Below are 9,334 nucleotides of genomic sequence, written 5' to 3'. Positions count from 1 at the left end.
GTGATGCTCACCCTTATTTTGTTTTCTCATTATTGAATAATAACTGTCCAATTCTCTTAGTAATTCAGTTTGATATTGACAGCTTAAAGATTGGGATGGCTAGGAGTTTGTTTCAATGAATTGGGAACTTGTGTCAAATAATTCAATTTGATATTGACAGCTCAAAGATTGAGGTTAGGTTTTGAAATGATTTTGTTTAATCTACCCTTACTTTGTCTTTTGTTTTCTTTTGTTATAGTGTGGATTTGGTTATTTTTGTGGTATGTATCATGAAACGATTATGATGTTTAATCGCATAGTATCTTTAGTTTGATAAATTGATTTTTTTGTCCTAAAAAGGTGTAAATGTTTTTTTTTTTTTCATTTGTATGCAGTATACTCAAAAAAAGGTTTTGAATTGATTTACCCTTATTTTGTGTTTTGTTTTCTTCTATTATAGTTAGGGTTTGGTTATTCTTGTTGTATGTATCATGTAATGATTATGATGTTTATTTGTATAGTATTTTTAGTTTGCTAAATTGATCTTGTTTGTCCTAAAAAGGGTGTAAAATTTTGATTTTTTTTTTTCGTTATATTTTATGCAGTATGCTCAAAAGCAGGAGTTTTATTGACAAGCAGCGCCTGTTTCAAAAATGAGAAGTAAAAGGTGAAGTTTTGATTTGTTTTATGTATTGTTTTCAAGTAATTGGAAACTTGTTTCGAGTGGTGCTTTCGTATAGCGATGGATTTCATTTCACGCTTCTTTAGATTTCAAAAATATTGTTTTGGTGTATGTGCGAAATTGATTTGAATTTTGGTGTTGGATATCTTTGTCTGACTATATCACAACTATATTTAGTATGTTTGAAGATGGGAAATCTGAAAGCTGTTAGCTTCATGTATATCCGACCACCTGGTATGCTTCGCATTTACCTGTTTTTTATCAAGGCTTTTTTTAATCCTCTTATATTTTCACCGTTCATCGAACTGTAGCAACAGACTAGAAGTTTAGATTTCTTTTCTTCTTTTTTGTTTCATTTTTTATCAGGGTGTCTTTCCTTTGATTTTGATACGAAGTTAGGAGTCCTTTCTTCTGATACTGTTAATTGTTTAAAAATCAGGATATTTTCTTTTGATGTTCCTAAATCATACGAATTCTGGGTTTTATCTTTTGATTCTCTAATTTCCTAAAAAATTAGAGATTTTGGTTGTTTTTGAGAACTTGCTTCTGTTTTGTTAGATTTAAGTTAAGAGATTTAAATTGCCATCTTAATGGTAAATGCAGAGTGGCATTTTGTATAATGATCAGGAGCCCTGCGAAGCAGAATAAGGACGAAGAATCTACCAAGGTAAAGTTTAAGCCATGTGACAGGGTGATATAGTGTGAATATGCAATTGTAAGAATTTTATAATGCTCCCCAAATCCTAATTTTATTTTCTCTTTTTTCCATTAATGTCCCAATTTATTAAACCAGATTGATGTTTTGGTTGATTTATATTGTCTTCTTTGACATTTCGTTTCTTCTTTAAAGGTTTATATGACGCACACGGCAATAACATAAATAGAGGCTTGGATATAAGCTAGGTTTAAAGGTCACTAAGGAGTTTTGTGTAGTTCTCATCAGATACTTATTTTTATTTTCTCATGTTTTAGTGACTGTCAAATTCTTGTAATACGGATACGGATACAGATACAGATACAGAGGTTATGACAGCTGAAGATTGAGACGGGGAGTTTATTTCTGACCCTGAAGACAAACAGCCCGAGTTAATAAATAATAGTTGACGTATTCTCTTTAATATTCAAATTTGATTGTTTGATCACTCTCTCCTATTTCTTCTTTTATTCGGCTAATGTCAGAAACTCTCCAAGAGATCGCTCTCATGTCTCTAATCACCGTATATGTACATTAGTTTCTTTTCATTTTTTATAGCAAATTAGGTTTTTTTTTTTTTTTTTTTTTTTTTTTTTTTTTTTCATAATGGTGTTAAATTCTTAAAAGTAGGGTTTTTTGTTTTGAGTCAAAATTGGGATTTTTGGTGATATTATTAAGTTTCATAATTTTTGATTTTTCTTTTGGTTATATTGAACTCTGTGTTAAATTATATCCGAAATTGGGTTTTTTTTATATATTTTATATGAGTTCTTTAAAAATATTCACGATTATGAGTTTCTTTCATGGTAGTTTACAACAACAACAACAACAAAACCCAATACCAAATAAGTGGTGTATGGGGGAGGTGAGATGTAGACAATCCTTCCCCTATCCGAGAATAAAGACAAGTCATTTCTCCACCCATAGTGAAAACACTCTTAAAAGTAGAGAAAGTCATCCCTCTCTTTATTCGACAGATAGAGAGATTGCTTCCGAGTGGACCTCCGGCCAATAAGTAGGAAAAAAAATTTAAAAAAATAAGATTAAATTAAAAATAAAATTGAGACGCCATGAAAATGGTAAAATCAAATTTCCATGGGTTTTAAATTCTGCCTGAAATTTAATTTAGGCTCTAAGAGTCGTAGTTTGTGTTAAAATATCTTTCCTAGTCATTGATTTAAATCTTGTTTTGGATATTGTACCCATGTCTTATGATACTAGGCTGGCAGCTTTGATCTTTGCAAAGATCTTGACAAATAAGCACTTACAGAGATAGATACCGCAGTTGAGGTAATTGGTAGTCGTTGTTGTACATTAGATGATGAAGTAATATAAGCACTTACCGGGAAGATATGTGTAAAGTATTATTCTTTATTTACGAGAGTGAAGTAATATGTGCATCTTTTGTGACAAAGTTTTTGTTAGTTATCGAACGAGGTACAAATTTGAACCAATTGATTTCTTAGTTTCAGGTTTGAGCTGACAGCAGTGCTCCTAATCTCCATTTCGTATTTCACACAAATCGAAGCTAATTAAGAATGAAAAAAAGAACTCTAGAGTGAAATGCTATGAATGGTAGTGGTTGAATATGGGCCTGGAGTGAAATGCTGATGAGCCTCGCAAACAGAAGATCTGGTGCTGTTCAGTAGGTCTCTTTGACTGTCCTTATATTACCTTTTGATCCCCATAACTTGTGCCGTGGCTAATATTTTCTGGCTGCCTGTTTTGTGAAGTAACAAGTATAAACGCTTGATTGGGCTCGCAAACAAAAATGCAACGCACATTCCGTATTCAAGGGATGAGAAGGGGTTTTTCAAGCCTCTACTAATATTGTCGAATTTGAAGAAGGGCTCTTTGAAGGTAATAAATCTTTTCAAAACATGAAAGACAAACTTTTATTCCCTTTTCTTTCTATATGTATTTTTTTTCTTAAGAATCTTGTGCAGTATTTATGGAGTTAAAATTGCAATTTGGGATGGATTATGCTGTTTCAACTTCAACTGGCGGGGGCTCAAAAGTGGTGGGGCCTTGCTAATGAATTTAGTGAGGAGATACATAATTGGAGAAATGGTATGGTTATTGTTCAGGTATGTGTGTACCCTAACTGGTAACTTCAAGTATTTTATCATGTTCCCTTTCTTTGCATATTTGTTAATTTTATGGGATTTATCGGTCACCTAATCAATTTTGGTGTTGGATATCTTTGTCTGACTGTATTATAACTTGATTTAGTATGTTTGAAAGCTGTTAGCTTTATATATATCCAACCACCTGGTATAATGCTCAAAGTGCCAAAGCTAGAATAATCGTAGAGTGAGTCATCAACTCGAGGTATGCTTTGCATTTACCTGTTTTTGCATCAAAGCTTTTTTAAACCTCTTATATTTTCAGTGTTCATCTAACATATGGTACACTTTCAGTGTCTGGAAAAAAAAGGCGTTTATACTGTAGCAGCACACTACAAACTCTACTGTTCGTCTGTTCTTTATTCACCAAATGTCACTTATGGATCTACCAGTTGTAAATCTTCCTGACTAAACTCTAAAAGCTCTTATCCCTATTTGTATTTTTGCCCAATTTTTCATTTTTGCTGTTCTTTTGTCTATCGATGGATGCAATTATTGAAGGTGGAATTGGGTACTTTTTCCCCCTTTACTTAATTCCCATGTTTTGTTATGTACAGCTTATAGTTAGTTATCACGTAGGTCTTCATCAATTCTTTGAGTTAGGGTTTCACATTCGTGAGGCCATTCATCGAGGGCTTAAATTGTCTGTGTTAATGAAAGCGTTCACTGATAATAATTTGTGATGTCCTGAAATTTCTGCATCATTTTGACCAGATTCCATTCAGTTCGTGGTGTGTTTTATTAATATTTGATCATTTTGGTGTGTTTTGTTACTCCCTCCGTCCCAATTCTATCGTTTTGACTTCCACTTTAAAAATAGTATTGTTTGTATTATGTATTATTCGATGAAAAATATACTTTTAACGGTAATACGGTATAACGTTCATCAAGTATTATATAACATATAAAACATAATTTAAAGTCAAAATTGGTAAGAGAAGACCTTTAAAGTCAAAACAGGACAATAGGTTTGGGATAGAGGGAGTAATTCATAATTTAATTATTGGTGTTCTTGCATTATATATGTAACTTTTCACGAACAAAATTGTGATTACCATATACAGAATTGGATTACAATTGGGTTGGTTAAATGTAAGGTGTGTGCATGTTGCAGTAACTTCTCTTATTGTGTTTGTTCCTGCGTGCAATGTTTCATCTTGGCTTCATTATTTAAGGTGCATCATGGATTTTTTTTATGCTCAGAATTACACAATTGTAGAGCTGTGAATTTTTTATGGTGTTAATAGAGCAAGAGAGATATATGGAGACCTTAAGATTATGGTTACGGGGCATTTAATGGGAGGGGCTATGATTAGAGTAACACATGAACATGATCTGGTACCACATCTGCCTCCTTACTTGCATTTGCTTTGTTTTCTCATTTCAAGCCAATGTCGATTTCAAAGTAATACTTTTAAAGGTGTGTTTAATGTTCACATGACACTCTAATCTTTGTTATTGGCTCACCAAACTAATATAATCGGGTTTTTTTTTATCCTCACTCAGCTGCCTCTTTAGGTGGACCCTTAAGGCCATAAATGCCCTACATTTTTTTTGTTATTTGACAGACATGAGACAACTATTATGAGTATGTGTAGCTTTAGCTCACCTTCTGCTTCTGATAAAGTTTGTTATTTGGTTGTCACTTCGTTTAGATATATATGTTCAATTGATTTTTGTTGTGCCCGGTTGAATCTGTATGCAGAAGACAACAGAGGCAAAACTTGGTGCTAATGTTGGAGGTTATCCGGTTGAATTACAGTTATTTGTCACAACTCAAGTAATAGATGAAGATAAAAGAAGAAATCTTGATGCTTGTAACTTTTTGACGACTTGATTTATCTTTTTATAATGTCAGGTACTACAGGAAACGATTGCTTTTACGTCTTGAAACTACTAATAAAGATCTATGTAGGGTACTTCATGTATACCGCAGTCGAGGTATAACTATTGATCACTATGAAATGGAAGCAAAAGTATGTATTTTTTTCTATCATTTTTCACACTTTTCTTGTATAAGTATGTTTTTTGGTAAAAATCTGATAACTTTTCATAGGTAGACGTCACAGGTTAATGACTCCTTTGTTGTAGAAAATGATGAGCACACCCTCTCTCAAGACTCCATGGACAAAGAATTGGGGGAATTGAATTGAATAAATGTTCAGAACAGGAGGTGTAAAAATACTTATGTGTACATTATGCTTTCAGAGATGAAACTTTTTTGTTGATCTGATACAATGACCCTAATTAAAGCAACATTATGGGAAGAAACTTGAGGACGAAAAAGGAGGGGCGGTTCAGGTATAAATATGTGTACATAAAAGAAAATTTGTTCGCCTCTTATAATTTTTGATTTCGTTTCATGAAGGACAATGCCAGTAACCTTTACAACATTGGCAGTGCTGAAATATTATTGTGAGTTTCTTTCTTTTATGGTAGTTATTATCCTTGGTACTTGCTGAAATATTATTCCGTTTTCATGTACATAAAATTCTGTATCAGATATGGTACTCGTGTCTTTTATTTCTAGGCTGGCTGCTTTTGGTTTCTTGAAATGATGGTGAGCACTTAACAAAGATACTGCAGTTGTAGTAATTGGTAACCGTTGTTGTACATTCGATGATGAGGTAATATAAGCACTTGCAGTGTCGATTCGGGTAACTCACTATCGTTTTTTTCCTAGAACGAAGTAATATGTGTATTGTATATTTGTATGCGCCAAAACTATAAAGTTTGTAGGCTCGGATTATGAATTTCTTTTTTTACGAGTAATCCGGTCAAACCTTGAGATATACCGTATCTTGGTCGGGCTAGAATAAATTGGTTTGAAACATCTAATGACCTCATGATCATTGCTTTCATGATGGTTTTATCCTGTTTGTTTTGATTACTTATACTGATATGAATCTTATACCCTTTTTAAGCATAACTGTTTATAATTTTCATAAATCAAGTGTTTATAAGTAGCTTGTTGTTTAATCACAAGGTTGTTCTTTTATCTTTTCTTTTTATCAGAGTTCTTCCCTTCAAATTTGTTACAAAGTTAGGGCTTTTCTCCTTGTTAGTTTTATTTTAAGAAAAACTACGGCATTTTCTTTTAATGTTCTTAAATTAATTATGCAAAATTAGGGTTTTTACTTCTGATTCTGTAATTTTTTATACTCCGTAATTAGGTAATAATCGAGAAACAGAGTGGCAGGTTTGTACACTGATCGGGATCTTCTTCCTGGAAAGCAGAATAAGGACCCAGATGCTCAGAAGATAAAGTAAGACTTTCTATAATGCTCACCACATCCTTATTTTATTTTCTCATTTTTCGATGACAAGGAGTTTATCGTCCCATTCCATTAATCCAGATCGATATGGACAGTTTGAAAATTGCCAGATTGGGATGACAAGGAGTTTATCCGTGACCTTGAAAACAACAAGTAGAACTGTCTATTCTGCTTTCCCATAAGTTGTTTTGGTTGATTTATATTATGTCCTTCTTTTGCAAAGTTTAAAATGATGCACACAACATGGATGCACATAGCATAAACAGAGGTATGGATATATGCCAGGTTTGTAGGTCAGAACCCAGCCTTAGGAGTATATGGATAAGTTGCATGCACATGATGTGCATTATTACAGGCTTAAAGCTAAAATGTAATACACACTTCTGCGATTTACGTCTAAAAGGATCAAAATGAAGAAAACATTCAGATGTTTCATACCTACAGTATCCTCAAACAGACTGGAAGTTTGTACTCTAATTTGGGATTGTCTCATTTTCAGGCTCTACCATCTCGCAATACATATTGATATTGACAGTCTGAAGATTAATATTTTTATATTTATATGGATGGATATGCAGTTTCTTATAGTAACTTATATTATTGATTGATTCACCAGATAGTCTTATTGTGACTAGTATATAGATTCGATGTTTCTTAGGTGATAGTTCTATTTTTTACTTTTTATATATTTTCGACAAATCTCTATGTGAAATTGATATTGAATAATTATGTAGGTCTATTTGGAATGGAGAACGAATTGTGGTATTCCAGTTGGGATACTTGAGTAATGGCTTGTTTGGTGTTTACTTGCAAGCTTAGCTTTAGGGAAGCCAATTTCTAACGCTTTTGAGGATGGGACCAAAAAAGGTATGTTCTAAAATTTACCTGGTTTGCATCAAGGCTTTTTTAAACCTCTTATATTTTCAGTGTTCATCTAACATATAGCACACTATACAAGGAAGGCATTTATACTGTAGCAACACACTAAAAGCTCTACTGTTCGTCTGTTCTTTCTTCGCCACGTGTCGCTTATGGATCTGCCAGTTGTAAATCTTCCCTGATAAGCTCTAACAGCTTTATCCTTTTTTTTTGTTTTTGCCCGATTTTTCAATTTCGCTGTTCTTTTGTCTATGGATGGATGCAATTATTGAACGTAGAATCAGCGTTGCAAAACTCGGCCAAGTACTCGGGGAGAAATCGGCAGATCGGAGGAAACGAGAAATCGATCACAAACTTGGTCAAAACTCGGTCAACCTTGGTCAACTCAGTCAACGCCGGTCAAACCTGCAAAATTTTGAAATTTTTTTTTTTTGTTTCACACCTTTTTCATATTCTTGGTGGCTAGAAAATGAATTTTGATGGCTGAAATTGGAAGTTATTTGCCGGAATTTGAGTTAAGGAAGAAAAAGTTAAGGAGAAAAGAGTTAAAAATATAAATAAATGGGATGAGAATAACATATATGAGCTCTATAAGCTAATAAATAATACTATAAACCTGTTATAATTCAGTAGGCTTATAACTACCTTTAGTGGTTTGATTCTTGATGTTATAATTCAGTAGGCTTATAACTACCTTTAGTGATTTGATTCTTGATTAAGAATACTAATAATGAAGTGTAAGAACAAAGATGATAATGGAGAGAAAGAAAGAAACACTTTGTAAGTGTGAGAAATGGTGCAAGTTTAATGCTTGCATTCATGGCTATTTATAGTAAAAATATCACAAGTTTAGGTAATACAATAATATTACTTTTGTGTATCAATAATTGACTATCCATTTATATATATATATATATATATATATATATATATATATATATATATATATATATATATATATATATATATATATATATATATATATTTATATATTATAACACTCCCCCTTGGATAGCAATTTTGTTTGTTAAAGATCAACTGTAAGTTACTGCCTCGTTAAAAACCTTGCTAAAGAAAACCCAGTGGGAAAAACTTTAGCTAAGGGAAAAATAGTGCAGCATGGAGTTGACTCCCCCTCAAGTAGACATCGCTTCGGTTGTTACATCTTTTGAACATGTCTCATGCCAATGTTATGAACGTGTGTTCTGAAAATAGCAGTTGGAAGTGCTTTCGTGAAAAGATCAGCAGAGTTTTTGCTGAATTGAACATATCTCATTTCAATCTCGTTGTCCTTAATGAGATTTTGAGTGTATGAGAAGAATCTAGGAGGTATGTGTTTGGTTCGGTCACTTTTGATATACCCTTCTTTCATCTGTGCTATGCAAGCTGCATTATCTTCATAGATAATTGTTGGACTTTTATCGCGTTCTAGTCTACAAGAATCAGTAATGATTTGTGTCATTGATCTCAACCAAAAACATTCCCGAGTAGCTTCATGTAATGCAATCACTTCGGCATGATTTGATGATGTAGCAACAAGTGTTTGTTTTTGAGAACGCCATGATATTGCAGTACCTCCATTTAGAAATACATATCCAGTTTGAGATTTAGCTTTATGTGGATCAGATAAATAACCTGCATCAGCATAACCAACCAAATCTTGTTTTGATTCGTTAGAATAAAATAATCCTAAATCAGT

General features: G+C 32.9%; 1 long non-coding RNA gene across 1 annotated transcript; it reads left to right on the top strand.

Annotated features, from left to right (window-relative positions):
• Window positions 1-5,340: 5,340 nt before the first annotated feature.
• LOC139884638 (uncharacterized) lies at window positions 5,341-6,317 on the top strand. The gene is made up of 3 exons (XR_011771924.1): window positions 5,341-5,782; window positions 5,850-5,896; window positions 6,012-6,317. It is a non-coding gene; the product is annotated as an uncharacterized lncRNA (long non-coding RNA).
• The last annotated feature ends 3,017 nt before the right edge of the window (window positions 6,318-9,334 follow it).

Source organism: Rutidosis leptorrhynchoides, chromosome 1 (genome assembly GCF_046630445.1).
Source record: "Rutidosis leptorrhynchoides isolate AG116_Rl617_1_P2 chromosome 1, CSIRO_AGI_Rlap_v1, whole genome shotgun sequence".
Classification (NCBI taxonomy): domain Eukaryota; kingdom Viridiplantae; phylum Streptophyta; class Magnoliopsida; order Asterales; family Asteraceae; genus Rutidosis; species Rutidosis leptorrhynchoides.
The sequence above is the reverse complement of the archived record's forward strand: the minus strand, read 5'-3'. Positions and strand labels throughout refer to the sequence as shown.